We start from the raw sequence: 17,000 nt of genomic DNA, 5'->3' as shown, positions 1-17,000 counted from the left end.
TATTTGGTATTTTACAAGAAGAACAAGAGCAGAAGGGTCTTAGATAAACAATGAGGCCTGAGGCTCAGCACTCCTCTGCGAAACCTTCACACCATCATAATGTGAGCAGACAGTCCAGGCGAGGCTCTGCGAGCTCAAGTAGACAATAAGGAGGCTGCCTCTTTGGTCCCTGACCTGAGCCTGAGGGGGACGCCCCATGCATGTTCACTCCATAAATATTACCGAGTACCATTATGTTCCAGGTATAGTGCCAGGTGCTGGGCATTTAATGAACTCAGAGAGACTCCCAACCTTCTGGAGCTTACCATCCGGTGGAAGACAGGCACAGAAGCAAATGATAGGCTAATGATGACAGGATGTGCCCAGGCTACTTGGAGAGCAAGAGAAGGAGCATTTAACCCATTCTGGGGTGAGATTGGAAGAGAAAGATCAGAGGAAGTTTCCTGGGGAGGGTAATCTTAATAAGTAAGAGTCAACCTGGTGAAGGCAGAAAGAAGAGACAAGAGAAAAAAAGAAAAAGTTTCATAGTAGAGTCTCAAATGCAAGAAATAGCAGAAGGTTCTATACAATGTGGGAAGAACTATAAACAGTTTGTTATTTAATTTAAGTTCAGAGGCTGGAAGATAGATAGGATTATTAGGTGTGTGTTGTGTATTAAGCACTGTGATAAAACCCACACATGCATTATTTCAGATCATTAACTCACTGCGTTACCTTGAGCAAGTTACTGCATCTCTCTGGGCCTCACTAGTAAAATGAAGACTAGATGAGTTTCAAGGTTCCCTCGAATCTCAGCCTCTGGCATAACTGAGTGGGAAGATTCTAATCTATAGTCTGTCTACCATGTTTACAGAAATGCTAGTCAGGTTGATGGAGCACCATGGCTTCCCCAAATTACAGGCAGAGTATTTAAGAGGAAGTGAATTCTATTAGACTCAAAAACACTTACTAACATGTACCAGTGTGTACGGGATGCAGAAATGGTAGAGATTAAAATAGCTGTCTGGCAGGGTAGGGCGTGTTAAGTCACTGGAAAGGGTCAGATGTGGGCTGTAGGGAGCTCAGAGTTGGGAGTTCATAGTTGGCTAGAGGGTTGGGGCAATGTGTCTTGGAGGAGATAGTGTTTGTAATGGGCCACAGGATGCAAAAAAATGGTAATGAGGATAAGCAAAGGCATTTCAGGCAAAGGAAACAAGGAGATCCTGACAAAGCCAAGCCAAAACTATACTTCTGCTCCCCCCACCTGCTCCCTCCATCCCTGCAAATCCTCTGCTTACCCTACCTTACCCACTCTCAGGATTCTTAGCCGACAGTTGAGACTCTCCATAGGTAACTAAGCCTCATTCTCTCCGTCAATAAGACCCATGTCTCTTCTATATGGACCCTTGGCTACAGCCACACAAAACTACTTGCCACTTCTTAAATGTGCCCCTTAGTTTTCTTCTCTATCTCACCAAGCCTTCTCCATGCAATGCTCCATTACCCTCCCTCCTCCATCTTCAACTTTCCTTCCATTCAAGATCCACCTAAAATACCACCTTCTTTACGAAGCCCTTCCTGGATCTCTTCCAAACACCACACCATTTTGACTACATTTCCCTTGTAACACAACTTTCTGCCTTGCATTACAATGCCTTTCCTCCTGAGATTGTCAGCTCCTTGAGGGAAAGTGTGATGCCATTTTGGTATCTCTCCCAAGGGCTTGCACTGGAAGCACATTCTAACTGACCAGAGGGCTAGCTCCCCAGTAAACACATGGGCTGTGAGCAAAGTGGTCAGAGGGAGAGTCTAAAAGAACCTGTCCTTTGACTATCATTTAAGGAGAACTAGAGTCTTTCTGTCATCTTTTGGTCACTCATCTTCATCCTACTCAACACAAATGTGTGTTTTGGTGGTAATGAGCCCACCTCTAGTACTAGCAGTTAGCTGTGCTATCCCACCTTCCTAATTGTTTCTAGGGGGGTCAGGGCCCCTGGTGAATGAGATCAGAAAATTTCCAATCATTCTTCTGATTCTAAACAGTATACAGACAAAGGCTGGTCAAACTGCACATTTCATTATCTCAGGCAGCCTCAAAGCAGAAAAGAAGTAAGGAAAGGCCAACAAAAACAAGGTGGGAAAGGGAAAACATCCAAATAAAGAAGGAAGTTAAAGGCTCTTATGTGTTTCAGTGCCCCCCCTCCCCTGGCCGGGCACCCTCACTTTCTTTAAACACCGAAAGACATCTTTTTCATTTCCTTCACTAACTCTCCCTTGGGGTCACTGTCTACTAACTAGCATGGTGAAAGTAAAATACTCTTCCCTTGATTGTCAGCCCCAGAATAATCACTCCTTTTTGCTTTGCCTTCCCTTATGGAGGGTTCTGCATGGTTTATTCCTTAGTGTAATATATTAAAAAGCAGGTCCAGGGGTTTTTCTTTTCTTCTTCTTTTTACATCCTTCTTTAAAACCGAATTATATCCTGACCGATTTGCCCATTTTCTTCCCTTTCCACTGCCTCTGTACTTATTGGCTCCCTCCACCCCCCATCTATGACCCTTCCCAAGGAGAACTAGAGTCTTCAATCCACTCTTCATTTGCCTCTTGCTTTTTAAACCCCTTTCATCTCTTTAAAAATTCAAACATTAGCAATTAATGAAATCTATGATGTGCTGTGCCCTGGGATACTAAGTGGAATCAAAGTGAAGACCTACCCTCAAGGAAACTACAGTCTAACTTAAGATATTACAATGTGATAGATCTCATACAGAGGTATTTGCAGCACAGAGGAGGGAGCAATTAATTCTTCCTCAGACGTGTCAGAGAAGTTTTGAGCTGGATCTGTAAAAAAAGAAGGGCTCCAAAAGAAAATGTGTATACTCTTTAATTTTTTCAGCAGACACATAGAAATATCTCCTTCATGTGAAGCCTGAAGCACTGGAGCTACACTTGTGAACAAGGTTCCTGATCTCCAGAAGTTTTCAGTATAGAAAAGGAGTTTTAAAATGTGTCCAATCCTAATAAGGACAATACAATGCCCATTGTGCCATGGAGAGAGTTACATAACTGCCATAGGAATTCTTAGAGAAATGTTTAAAAGAATATTTCTGACTGGGTGTAGTAGGCAAAATTCTAAAATGGCCCCCAAGATTCCTGAGCACTGGTGTACATGTCCTGCATAATTTCTGGGCCAGTGACTATGATGAATTTTACTCCTATGATTAGTTTATATTATATGGCGCAATTGCCCTTAAGTATGGAGTTTATCTGGATTGACCTACTTGTAAGTGTTTTAAACGCTGAGAGTTTTTTTCTGGTTGAAAATGGTTATTTGAGAGATTCAAAAGGTGAGTGGAATTTGATGTGAGAAAGGTTCTCTCTTGGTGAAATGGAAGGAGCCACGTTTCCATGCATGTCTTTATACACTTACTACATGTGTACATGTGTCCCTAAACAAAATTGGTATTGTTTTGTTTATTTTAAAATGTTGTATGTGACATCATACTACTTATCTTTTTTGTTCAATGTGTTTCTAAGATATTTTCATGTTATTGTATGTAGCTCCAGATCGGGGGTTAGCAAACTTTGTTTTGAATGGCCAGAGGAAAAATATTATAGGCTTTGCAGATCATAAGGCCCATTGTAGCACAAAAAACAGCCATAGAAAGCCTGACGGGATTCCAATAAACCGTTATAGTTATGTGCCACATAGTGACATTCTGACCAACAAGGGACCAAATATATAACAGTGGTCCCATAAGATGATGATGAAGCTAAAAAATTCCTATCACCTAGTGATTTTGTAGCTGTCGAAACGTTGTAGTACAATGCATTCATTACTCTCATGTTTGTGGTGATGCTGGTGCAAACAAACCTACCAGGCTGCAAGTCATATAAAAGCATAGCACATACAAGCATGTACAGTACATACTTGATAATAATAATAAATGACTATGTTATTGGTTTATGTATTTACTATAGTATACTTTTTATTGTTATTTTAGAGTGTACTCTTGCTCCTTATAAAAAATGTTTGCTATAAAACAATACACCGTGTGACACTAGAGACAGTCTCATACATTTCATGTTTACCCCATCTCTTGATTGCATCATTTTCTCGTGTTTCATTTAATCTCGTGTTGTTTCCAAGACTAATATAAAGCTATCCTCATCTGCTATGAATACTTTTTTGATAATGTGAAAGGAACAGATACTCAGCATTTTAGGGGAACTCCTCTTCAAAGGCAGGTTTTCAGAGAGCAGAGGTGTTAATATAATTGTTTTCCTTCTCAATGCCTGAAGAGCCCTAGAAGTGTATGAAGGACACCCTGGGCTGGGTAGCCTTTGAGGGCCTCTCCCAAGATTCCCGTACTCACAGACTATTATTGGCAACCTCTTCCTTTCCTCCCATTTGCCTCCCTGACTTAAATGGTTCTCAGAAAATGGGCAATTAGAAGAGGTAACAGTGTGCTGAGGTCAGAAAGAGTGGCAGCTTCCACAGCAAACATGAGCAAAATCCTCACTACAAAGGACAGAGTGGAAATAAAGGAATAAAAAACACACCTTAGTGCTTACTTGTCAGGCAGTAAGGTGATAACCTAATTAGGGATTTAAAAAAAAGAAAGAAAGAAAGAAAGAAAGAAAGAAAGAAAGAAAGAAAGAAAGAAAGAAAGAAAGAAAGAAAGAAAGAAAGCAGACGGAGTCATATGGGTGTTAGCCTGCTGTTTATCATCCTTGCACTTTCCTGTTTCTTTCTGTCTGCCTGGAGTTCCTGTGCCCTCTGGATTCATCCTTCAAGTCCTGACATGGACCTTGAAAGTTCTTTTTGAAATGTAAATTTGATTAATTTACTCCCCTACTTCAAACTTCAATAGCTTCTCATTGCCATAGCAGGCATTCAGAAACGTTTTGGTCTCACGACCACTTTCCATTCTTAAAAGTTATTTAGAACCCCAAAGAGCTTTTTCATGTGTACTTGGTTCTATCAATATTGATCATATTAAAAATTAAAATTAAGAAATTTCTAAAACTTAATTTAAAACATACATTGAGAAAACAATTATATGTTAATGTAAATGCACTTTAATGAAATATCTGTTTTATTAAAAAAAAAACTATTAATGAGAAGAGTGGTATCTTACATTTGTGTAAATCCCTTTAGAGCCTGACTTTAAAAAAGACAGCTGTATCCTGCAACCTGTTTCTGCATTTAACTTGCTGCAATATCTTATGTCCTATATTCTGTGGAAAACCTCACTTAAACTCGTGAGAGAATGAGAGTGAATAAAGCACATGCTTAACATTGTTATAAAAATAATTTTGAGCTCACTGACTCCTGAAAGGAATTCAGGGACACCCAGGGTCCCAGAAGCACACTATGAAAATTATTGCCTACAAAATAAATTCTAAGCTAGACATACAAGGACCTCCATGTCCTGGCTTCCTTCTCCCTAACTTCAGCAGTATCATCACCATATCTACACATCTCCTATACTCCCGACACACCAGTCACACCAGCCAACCAACCTTATATGGTATCATGTGTTCATGCCTTTGCATACACCCCTTTTTCTGCCTGAAATTAGCTTCCCCTTGTGTTACCGAATCCAACCAGTGGCGATTGGTGGGGATGGAGGTCGGGGTCCTACCACTTGTCGCCTACCAGGCAAATCTCCAAAGTTGGAGTTTGGTGGAAAAGAAAGGAATCTTTTATTTAATGGCAAGTTTCTGCCTAAAATATCTGGGTAACAAAAGTAAGGAGAAAGAAAAAGATTACAACATCAAAAATAGTTTCATAAATATCATATAGGTTCAAGAACTGAAAATAACACAAGGACAACAATCTGTTCACAGTGCTATTATCACCAAGGTCTTTGGAAATAACGGCAAGTTTCTGCCTCAAAGCCTGTTCCTTCTAAGACACCCAAAGAAAAATCACCCTGTCACCCTCTGCCAGCTCAGTTTAAGGTTGTGCCAGGAACCTCTTCTCCCACGCACAAGTATCATAAATGTAGGTGCCTTAGCTGGTCCCCAGTCACTGTCCAGCTTCAGGTATCTTTCAGAGTCTGTGCTCCCAGGCCTGCGCTGGTCACCCTTGTTAGGCCTGTTGGCAACGGTTGACATGTCCCTGCCAGGGGGAGGGAAAAGAACCAACTGCCTTTTTGCTTTCCCGCACTCCTTTCAAAAGTCCCCTCCCAGTATCCCATGCCCGTCAAAAGCCAGTAGGAGTGTCTAGCCTTCCAACCAATGAGGGCCAGTGTTCCTCTTCCAGTCATGTTTAGCAAGGAGGCAAAGTCTCCAATCACATGTGCAGCTCAAACCCCTCCCCCTTACACCTGCAGACTCCTTCAAGAGCTGAGCTGAATGTGTTCGACACTGGATTGCCGCCTTTGACCTACTCTACCAGAGGTGACCACTCCCTGCGGGAAGAGAACAGGCATGAAGTCAGTGATGCTGGAGATGAACTTCCACTCAGTCATTTACTGGCTCCGTGACTTTGGACAAGTAGCTTCGCCTTCCTCAGCTTCAGTTTCCGGTAAAATAAGTCTAATCCGGGGTGGAGGTGGCAGTAATAAGAGGAGTGTAGCAAAGAATGCGAATGGGCACCAAAAGAATGACCCTGTGCACTTGCTGAACGGGTGAACTGATGGACGGTGAGAGCTTATACTTACTGGGTATTTACTTACTAGATCCCCGCACTGTTCCGTGGGCTTCACAAACATTAATTTATTTCTTCCTCACACCATCCCTCTGAATTAAGTGCTATCACGTTAAAGACGAGGGCCCTAGGGTTAGAGGTCCTAGGTTTCACACCCAAGATTATCCATCACACAGCAGATCATGAGCAAGGAGGAGAGAGCCCGTTCTTTGCCCAAGGCGGAGCCCCACGTCAGCCGGCCTGCGGGGCCGAGACCTGACAGCCCTTGGGTTCGCCATCTCTCTGACAGGTCCACGCGTGGCCTTGGCCCGGGGGGGGGGGGGGCGCAGTGACCCGCGGCGGCGGGATTCGAACCGGAGTCCCTGAGTTCTTTTCAGGGTTGGGTTTACCCATCCCTGAGACTCGGTGCGGAGAGCGGGTCAGGGGGCGGAACCGGGCCCCCTGGGCGCAAGGCAGGAGGCTGCCGGGGCTAGCCGGGCTCAGCCGCTCGGCGGCACCCTCCCCACACCGCCCCGCCCCCATCCCCCGCCGCCCCCGCGCGCGGGACTAACGGTTGAGGCGCACGCCACCTCGTGGCGTTAGGGGCAGGGGCGGGGCCGGGGAACTGCCGGTCCGCCCCCCAGAGTCTGCCCCCTCTCGCCCGTCCCTCGCCTCAGACCCGGACGCAGCAGCCTGGATCTAGCCCCCTGCCGCTCGCCCGCCCTCTGCCCTCGGGAGCCGTCCCCACCCGCCCCCTTCTGGCGTCCTCTCTCGCTCCCTACGCAGGGGAAACATGGCGGCGGGGAGGGAGTGAGCCGCCCCGCGCTGCCCCGCGCCCGCAGGTAAGCGCCTCGGCGGCCGTCTCCACCAGCCTGGACAGTCCTGTCCCTGAGGGGCCTAGGTGACCAGGGCCCGCCTCGGGCGAGGAGGCAGCGGCGGGACCTGCCAGCCCAGTGCTCCCGCCCCTCCGGACCCGGCTGTCTGGGTCTGTCGGGGCTAGTCGGCCTGTCTGTGGTACAAGCGCTGTCGCGGCCCTTCCCCACCTTGTCAGCTCGGCCCGGAGCCCCGGCGGCCGGTTCTGCATCCGCGGCCCGGCCGGCGGGGCCCAGTGTCCGTCCAGCGGCCTGACACGGGAGGGGCACCCGGGGAAGCCCAGGACTGGGGGACCTTTGGAGGTTCGGCATCGCGGGGCGGTGGGTGCGGGAGCCGCTGTGTCCAGGCCGGCGGGGCTGGGGTCGGGGAGGCTTTGGCTTTGAGCCCAGGGCGGAGAGCCAGAGGGGTTGTCAGTGTGAGCGCGGGTCTGTTGGCCTGCGCGGATGCAAGAGCTGAGACATGCCTGTGGGTCCCGGTCCCGGTTCGGGGCAGAGGACCGAAGTCGGCGGGCGGCAGGGCCCCACCGAGGGTCTACGGTGCGAGGGGCCCGGAGCTGCCAGCAGCGGTGGTCCGGACTGACTCCCAGCGGCGAGGGCTGCAGCGGGACAACTCACGTGTGCCGCTGGGAGCGGGCGGGGGGTGTCGGTTTCATAGCTCAGACCGTGGGGTGAGGGCTCTGGGCACCCAGGTGAACGAGCTGCCGGAAGGGCTGGACACGTGGGCAGAGCTAGAGGCCAGCTCGAGAGGAATGAGAAAGGGTTTCCAGGAGATGGCTTAATCCCAGAATATCTCCAGACTGGAAGGGAATTTAAAAGTCATCTAGGGTCCGTTTCTTCTATCCCATGACAAAGCAGCTCTGAAAATCCCAAATTCTACCCTAGTAATTTGACCAACCTGTTTGAACACCTCCTCCAGTGATGGGAAACTAGCCTTTTCCCCAGGAAACCCGTTCTGTTCCTGGACACCTTTGGTTTTTAGAAATATATATACTTTTTGTTGTTGTTGTTGAAAGAAAGAGCTGCTTCCCATTCTGCCTAGTTCTTTTTCTTTGTGGACACTTTAAAAATACCTGAAGATAATAATAATATTTTTGGAGTCCTGTCTTCTTTTTACTAATTTCAGTTCTTCTCTGATCCCTCCTTTGAATGAGCTCTAGTTTGCCAATATCCCCTTTAAAGGAGGGCTTCTTGATGTCAGAAACTATTAAGCTTCTCTAAGAAGCTCCTTGGCCCCAGGAGTTAATCAGCTTAAATAAAAAGTACTCTAGTCCCTTCCTCATTTCTATGCTGTTTTCATCTTAAAAAAAAAAAAAAAAGTCTAATACTGTTTGTTCAAATAAATGAAAAGTGATCCTATTTTGTGGAAATTTTTGGGTTTTCCCTCATTTTATAAATGTCTATAAGCACTGTATCAAATGAGCTAATGTATATCATGGTGTTGCAATGCAGCATGCAAAGAGAAGAGTTTATTATTTTTACTCTGAAAAAGGATTGAGATCCAGATTGGTGCCAAACTGCAATTTAATATTTAGTTGGGAAGGGAAATGCTTTATTATATTGAACTCTATGCTCTATTTCTAACTGCCATCAGAAGGCCCAAAATTACCATTAAAAAGAATATTTTTTGTTAGTCACTTACCAGCATTATTTTTATTTGCTTTTTCATCACTTAGCCTTGGTATGTGGGGTTAAATTTTTTAAACGGGTCTTTTGTACCAAGGCCCTAAACCCCTGCCCAAACAACCCTGTTGTTTAGTAATTTTTTGAGTCCAGAAGAGCTGTGATGGCCTTGTAGATTAAATGCCAAGCTCTTATATCTGGGCCCCTGTTCTGATGCTAAGCAAAGTTTCACTGTTTTTATAACATAGACAAGCATATACCAGCAGTCAGAATTGGTTTATTACCCTTGTACTTATGTCTTCATTTTTTTAAGTTGTTTAGTGGTTTTAAAGTTTGTAGCATACATATCAAGTTTTGATTTCTGGTATGTAAAGGCTTTGGTTCCTTCCCTTCAAAAGACTTGGAGTTAGTAATAGGAAATCCTAAAAATTGAGAACTGGTGTGAATATTCCACTGAAAATTTAAGTTCAACATGTTCTAACCTTGACTTTACATTTATGCATCTACTGTGTGTCAGGCACTATGCCATGTACTGCGTTTAGCTGGGTATACAAAGATGAATAAGATACATTTTCAGTCTTTGTGCAGCCATGTAAACTAAATGCTAAAATAGGACATCTCAGAATAAGAGATAAGATCTATGCATACAGTGCTCCAAGGTTAGGGCACTTAGACTAGCCTATGACTTTAGGGAAAGCTTTGGGGAGAGATGATACCCTACCCAAAGCTTAAATGGTAAGTCATGCAAAAAAGAATAAAAAGTGTGCTTCAAACACAGAAAACAGCTTGAGGAAAGTCATCAATGCAAGAAAAAGCATAGCTTACATGGAGAATCACAAGCAGTTTGGGACTGCCTGAAATTAGCTTCCCTTTGCAGACTCTTTCAAATCGCTGCAAGGTTTTTATCAAATGTGGTTGAATAATATTTTTAATTGTGGTCACAGGGATGAGGAGAAAGGAATGAAGGCTTTATGATTGACTGGGTATGCCAATGAGAGGGTGAAGAGTCCAGCTCAATGCTCAGGTTTTTGGTTTGGGTGACTAAGGGGATAGTGGTCACAACTGAGACAGGAAACTGGATAATGAGTTCAGTTTTAGGCTTGAAGATTTTGTGATTTTTTTGAGTTAGGTCAATGAGCAAATGTAGTAGAAGTAAGTTAGAAAAAAGGAGGTTGTGGTCAGAAAGTGGAATATTGGAGTTAAATTCTCTGATGTGGAGCTGTCTGTAGGTCTCTGTAGCTGAAGTATAGCAGAGGTAAAGGTTAATGAAGCTGAGTATGACAAGGAACTGTGAGTCTTTTATTGAATGAGTCTTCTGTGTGGATAGCAAAGTGATTTAGGATGCTAGAATGTGGGGAAGAGAGACTGTTGTGACCCAGGTGCAGTGAATATAGGGAATTAATCGGGAGGGTGGCAGATAACAGATGAGGAGAAGGGTTGAGAGTGATATAGCCAGATGGCATAAACCTCAAAGGAGGAGGAGGAGGTTTTTAAACAAGAGAGTGAAAAAGTAATGGTTTTTGACTTTTCTTTCCTGGAAGCAGCCTTCTGATCTCTTCATCTTTATTCAGGACTCATATTAATCATTCTGTTTGTTCTGAAGAGTCTGTTCTTAGTCTTGGAAAGTAGAAAGGCAAATATCCTATGTCCGATCTTTCCTGCTAATACCTAGTGACAAAGGCATTGGAGGTTTTCTCCTGATGATTATAGTGAGTAGGTGGGTAGGAAACAATCAGATGTACCTAGGCTGTGTCACTTACAGGCCGTAGGACGGTAAGTACATTGTCCAACCTCTGTGACTTTCAGCATCCTTATCTGTAAAAAATAAATTTCTACTTAATAGGGTATCACAAAGATTATATGAAATAATGTGTGTGTGTCTATGTATATGTGTGTGCGTGTGTATGTATATAAAAAACAGAAGAACAATTGGTGCTTCAGAGGTGCAAAGTAAATATTAGTTCTCTCCTAAGTACCTTTAAGGAACTTCACCTCTGCAGGCAGAAATGAAGTTTTTCATGTTTAAACTAAATTATAAGTACTCTACAGGAGGTAAAAGCAAAGAGATATAGGAATTCAGAGGAGGGAGCCATGATTCTCATAATTTGGAAACAAGATTAGACATCACACTCAAGATGAATTTCACTTGGGCCTTGGAGAACAAATTTCAATAGATTAAATAATTTAGGTGAAGATACAAAGTAGGGAAAGTATAAGATGCATTTGTTAAAAAATGGTAGTTGCCACAGGTTTGAGTATTATATTTGTGTAAGTCAGTAGTGAGAAATACCTGAAACTATGGAGTTTGGACTTGATTCTAGATATACTAGGGAGGTATAAATTATATATCCTCTCTCACTACCTCAGTTTCTTATCTGTGAAATTAATAAGCATTAATTCAGAAACTTTGGATTTGTGTTTGAAGCAAACCAAGTAAGAAATTTCACATTTGGAAATAAGTTCCAATGTAGGCAAATTTTAAGTTAAAAAAAAATAAGTGCTAAGATTTCTTTTGTAGTTGTAGATAGGCTTAGTGGAGTTAAGAAACATATAAGATGCCCTGGCCAGTATGGTTCAGTTGGTTGGAGTGTTGTCCCATCCCATGCACCAAAAGGTTGAGGGTTCAATTCCCAATCGGAAAGCCTACGAGAGGCAACTGAATGATGTTTCTCTCTCTCTCTCCCTTCCTCTCCCTCCCTCTCCTCCCCTCAGTTTCCCCCTTTCTGCCTCCCCCCACACACCTCTTCTCTCTCTAAAAGCAATAAAAAAATTGTCCTCTGGTGAGGTTTTTTTTTTTTTTTTTTTTTTTAAAGAAACATACAAGATCTCACTGGTAAAAAGTGACTAAAGATTCATTGATTTCACTTCCTTTCTTATACTACCAAACTGATTTAGATTTGAAAAGAAGCCTGGATTCCTCAATGTCACTAAATATTAATTAAAGAACCCAGGGTTGGTCACTTTGCCTCTCGGATCCTTAGTTTCCTCATATATAGAACAAGGGAAGGTATAGGTGCAAGGTTTAACTAAGATAGTATGTGTAAAGCACTTTATATAAGGTTGGTTACATGCTAGGTGCACAAATGTTGGCCCCCAACCCCCAGATCTGTAGATGAGAAAATTTACAGACTGTTGCCAAGGCTTTAGTGCTAACTCCCCGGCCACCACGAAATTGCTAGAACTAATTATTTTGATAACCTTATGGCCATATAAACCCAGTAAATCTTATCATCTGTTATCTTTGTCCCACTCCCCCGTCATCTCTCTTCTGTACTATTGTTGCTGTGCTGACTTGGCTTCCTTTCCTCTCCGTCTCTCCCAACCCTGCTTGTTTGCTCCCTCTCAGACCTTTCCAGTTGTTCATTGAAACTCCAATTTTCTACATTTTTAACCATCTTGCTGGATGTGTGTGTGTGTGTGTGTGTGTGTGTGTGTGTGTGTGTGTGTGTGTTCTGGCCTTGAATGGAAGCCAGGCTCTCTGCTGAGTGATGGAGAGCAGTATCACTTAGGTGCAGCTCATTCTCCATACACTGATATGCAGAAGGAGAGAGAGAAGGTTGACTGTAGTTTTTCATGGACCACTATTTCTAGATTATTATTTCTCCATCTTTTTAAAATCCCTGCGCTCTCTGGCATGAGGGCTATATTACTTTGTCTTTTTATATATAGATCTTCTCTCATTTAGGACTAGCACACACATTCTTCCTTTTCAACTCAATTTCTGTCCTCATCCTAAGTAACTTCAATATTCATATGGATGGTTGTTTCTCCAACAGATTGGCCTCCTCAATTCAACTGATTTTTTTAAAGCTAATCAGATAATTTGTTATCACCCAGAAATGACCAACCTCTGAAATTTTAAATAAAGACTTGTAGCTTTGTTCAAAATTTCTCCTTCTACCTGGCCTTTGTCCGCACTAGATCTGTTCTTTGACCACATTGAGGCCTATCTTTACTTCCTTCCCTATCCAGCTTAATTTTCTTAGTCTGCCACTTATTTCATTCACTCTTTTGTCATTATCCTCCATTCACTTGCTCCATTGTCCTTCTGTCCCTGTCTGGGTAAAATCCCAAATAACCTCTCTCTTCTTGCCTATACTAGCTCTATGGTGCCTGCTGGGAAAAAAAAAAAATCACAAAGTTGTATAGATTGCTGCCACTGGGCCTTCAAAACATAATCACTTCTTTGCCCTCTTCTCTGTGAGGCCTTATGTCAAACCTTTTCCTTAAACTATGCCTGTGTTTTCTGGCTTCTTCCTCTTACCCAAGGCTAAATCTCTGACCCCCATCTTTTCATTGCTGTCAACCTCTTTCTTCTGGCTGTCTCTCTTTCTTTTTTAAATGTAAATCTGCTTAGAGGTCTCTCATCTTGAAATAAATCTTACAAATAAAATCTGAAGCCCCTGTTTCCCTCCAGGTACCACCTAGTCCCCTGCCTACCCTTTACCTAAACTTCTTGAGTTATATACATTTGATATATAAACTTTCTCATTCTCACTTCTTCATTGCATTCTGGTTTTAATCTTCATCACTTAATGCTAAACTTCAGTTTCCTCATCTGAAGATAGAGATGATAATAGCACCTGTTAGTACCTGTTAGGTACTATAGTACCTTAAGATTTTAGTGATTTCTTTTTTAAGCAAGTTAATCTGCACAATGTCCAGCACATTGTAGGAATGCTATGTATGTTACATGTTTATTTTACTTTTATTATTATTGCTATGCATTTAATTTGTAAAACACTCATGAGTGTAGATACCATATTTTTTTGCTCCATAAGACGCACTTTTTACCCCCCAAAAGCGGGGGGTGGGGGACATCTGTGCGTCTTATGGAGCAAATACTGTCACAGACTGTGATGTGTATTACCTGACCTGTCAGCGGTGGTGACAGCTGTTAGAAGAGGAAGCAATGGGCCCACGCAAAACCCCTAGGGACGCTTAAATGTCCCACTTTACTGCTGAATCTCAGGGTGTCTGGTCAGTATGAAGGTAGCGAAGAAAGTGATATCAGTGATTGTGAGCAACTGAGCTTCATAAATTCTGACACTAGTGGTGATGAGTTCTTGCGGTTCCCAGAAAACTAGAAGAGTACTTGAACCTTAAAGTCTCTCCTCATTTGTTAATGACAGTGATGATGATTCTTTTTTTTTTAAGTATATTTTGTTGATTATGTTGTTACAGTAGTTACAATTTTTTTCCCCCTTTGCTCCCCTCTGCCCAGTATCCCCCTTCACTTGATGATGGTTCTTAATACTGCTGTTGACTGCTGTTCACTTTACATGGTTGAAATATTATTCTGTTATATTTTATTAAATATTTTAGTACACCATCTGGTTCAGAATATATATATTTTTTGTTTTCCTCTTCTAAACCAAGGTGTGTCTTATGGTCAAGTGCATCTTATAGTGTGAAAAAATACAGTTGCATATCATTTAAGGAATTACACACATTCTCCTATTTAATTTGAAACATGTAATAACCCTCTTAGGTAGGATGCCAGATCATAATAAACACTACTTACTGATAACAGATGAGTTGTATATGAATTAAATGATGTGCCCAATGTCAAGCAGCTAGCAAATGTTAGAACAACTCAAAACCACGTCTTCTTATTACAGATTTTGTGCTTTGTCCAGAATGATCCATTGCCTCCCATGACCTGCCTTTTAAGGCTCTGAGCTGTCTGAACCTCCTGCTGGTTCTGCTGCAAATTGTCAGGTGTTTCCTTAAAGTTTGAAGCATATAAAGGCTGCTGCATTCTTTTTTCTTTTCCATATTTATTTATAAATGTTACAAATGTTAGCTTTTAAAATTAAAGTAAGTAAATATTATATATTCGTTTTAATCACTATGTCTATTGCTCATTGGTATATTATAGGCACATCTCTTAAGTGTTTATTATGATTGTTTTGTTCTCATATGTATAATTTTCTCTGGGGCATTCAAACATGAATAAAGGCTATTTTAGTCATTATGTCTTATAAAATATAATAGAAAACATGAGAGCCAGCATACTTGTTCTTGGAGATATTTGAGTAAACAGCAGGCAGTCATTTGTCTTAGAGGATTTAGAATGTTAGATTTCCAACCCTGACTTTTTGGTGTGTTTTTTTTTTATAGATTTCATTTATTTATGATATTTTTAGAGATGGGGAGGGAGGGAGAAAGAGGAAGAGAAACATCAATGTGAGAGAGACACATTGATCAGTTGCCTTGCATATGTGCCCCGTTCATCTGGGGATGAAACCCACAACCCAGGCATGGGCCCTAATGGGGAATTGCACTGGTGACTTTTGCTTAGCGGGACAATGCTCATTCAAGCACTCTGGTCAGGGTTCTGTCTTATCTCTAGTTACCTCAAGGAACTGCTGGAAAGTCTCCAAACTAGATTAAATTTATTTCTTTAAAAATAAATGAATTTTTAAATGAATTTGGGAGTATAAAAGTTTGTAAAGTCTAATGGACATAGAAGGTCATAATTCCAAAAAAAGGAAATATAGGAACTTAAAAACATCTAATTTACATGTCTTCAGTTTTTAATTTGTTCAACAAATATTTGTTAATGTCAGCTAACTGCCAGACACTGTGCTGTGTACAGTGGCAAAGATGAATGCCATAAAACTTAAATTCAGACAAACCACAGAGTTAAAGAATATATTAGTGATAAATATAACAGCCAAATATTACTATCTATAATAACAAAGGATTTCTACAGAGTAGAAAAAGACAAATAAATAGAACAATGACAACGCATAAAATAGACAACTTAAATGTTTATTTACTGGTAATTAGTTAGAGGCAAATTAAAGCTCTAATGAGGTATCATTTCACACCTATTAAATTGGAAAAAATTAAGTCTGATAATACCAAATATTGGTGGGAATGTGAAGTTAAGGAAACTCTTGGATGCTATTGATGGAATAGAAGTTGCAAAACCATAGTAAAGAATGATTTGGCAATATCTGTTAAAACTAAAATGCATGTAATCTATAATTCAGTAATTTTACTCCTAGATAAATACCCTTTAGAAAGTCTCCAATATATGTTTAAAGAGACATTCAAAAATATTCATACAACATTATTATAGCAGGAATTCAAACTAGTCCAAATGTCAGTCAATAAAATAATGATATTATGGTATATTTGTCTAGTGGAACTGCATGCAATAATGAAAATAAATGAACTAGATCTATATAGTAACTTGGGTGAGTCTTAGAAATAAAAGGTTGAGTGAATAAAGCAACTGGGAGAACACATTTATATAAAGCTTAACATTCATTATTATTTAGGGAAGCATACTTACATAATAAATGTTCAAAGAAACATTGTGTTGGTCAAAAAGTTTGTTTTTTTTTCTGTGACATGACTCTACCAGCTCTTAGTTGTCTTTAACTTCATTTGCAACAATTTCATTCAGTTGTATTGTGACAGCTGTCATGTCATTGTGCATTAAAAAACAATCAAAATTGGTGAATTTTTATGTATCCATTTTAATATTGAAAGTGGAAGATAATATGCAACATTTTCAGCATGTTTCAAGAAAGGTAAAAATGCAACTGAAATGCAAAAAAAGATTTGTGCAGTGTATAGAGAAGGTGCTGTGATGGATTGAACATTTCAAAAGCTGTTTACGAGGTGTCATGCTGGAGTTTTCTTGCTGGATGATGCTCCACGGTCAGGTAGACCAGTTGAAGTTGATAGCAATCCAATTGACATTAATTGAGAACAATCAGCATTATATCATGTGGGAGATAGCCAACATACTCAGAATATCCAAATCAATAAAATTGTTGATGAAAATGAAAAATGCGTCTTTTATTTTATAGAAAAACTGTGTGGATGTTTTGGCCAACCCAATAAATATCTAATTAAGGATAGTGGGTCTCTCT

General features: G+C 41.4%; 1 protein-coding gene across 4 annotated transcripts in view; it reads left to right on the top strand.

The window, feature by feature from the left end:
- The first annotated feature begins 7,280 nt into the window (after nucleotides 1-7,280).
- The window catches only part of SCMH1 (Scm polycomb group protein homolog 1), a 173,022-nt gene continuing 163,302 nt past the window's right edge, over nucleotides 7,281-17,000 (top strand). For all 4 annotated transcript variants that reach the window (XM_090269223.1, XM_090269221.1, XM_090269218.1 and 1 more), the window contains exon 1: nucleotides 7,281-7,458. The gene's annotated coding sequence lies outside the window, so the exon portion shown is untranslated. The remainder of the gene's footprint in view (nucleotides 7,459-17,000) is intronic.

The sequence above is a fragment of the Furipterus horrens genome, unplaced genomic scaffold, assembly GCF_987537825.1.
Source record: "Furipterus horrens unplaced genomic scaffold, mFurHor1.1.pri manual_scaffold_3, whole genome shotgun sequence".
NCBI classification, from domain to species: Eukaryota; Metazoa; Chordata; class Mammalia; order Chiroptera; family Furipteridae; genus Furipterus; species Furipterus horrens.
This window is presented reverse-complemented; position numbering and strand designations above follow the sequence as displayed.